The sequence below is a fragment of the Penaeus monodon genome, chromosome 34 (genome assembly GCF_015228065.2).
Source record: "Penaeus monodon isolate SGIC_2016 chromosome 34, NSTDA_Pmon_1, whole genome shotgun sequence".
Classification (NCBI taxonomy): domain Eukaryota; kingdom Metazoa; phylum Arthropoda; class Malacostraca; order Decapoda; family Penaeidae; genus Penaeus; species Penaeus monodon.
Window position 1 is genome coordinate 4279966 of NC_051419.1, and position 238 is coordinate 4280203.

Here is a 238-nt window from a genome sequence, read left to right on the forward strand (position 1 = left end):
ACCAAGTTATAATAAAATCCTAATATATTCCAGTTTCATTCTTTATATCACATTCATTCTTTGATCTTTGAGAGAGTCACATCAGCATGTTCTCACCATCAGAGTAGTATATTACGTTCTGATGAATTCCATGATCAATCGCGAGTTTAAAATCCTAATATATCAGTTTTCGTTATATCATTTCTTGCTTGAGTCTCAATTGCCCTAGCTCAAAGGCGATCTCAGCATTCCAGTATGT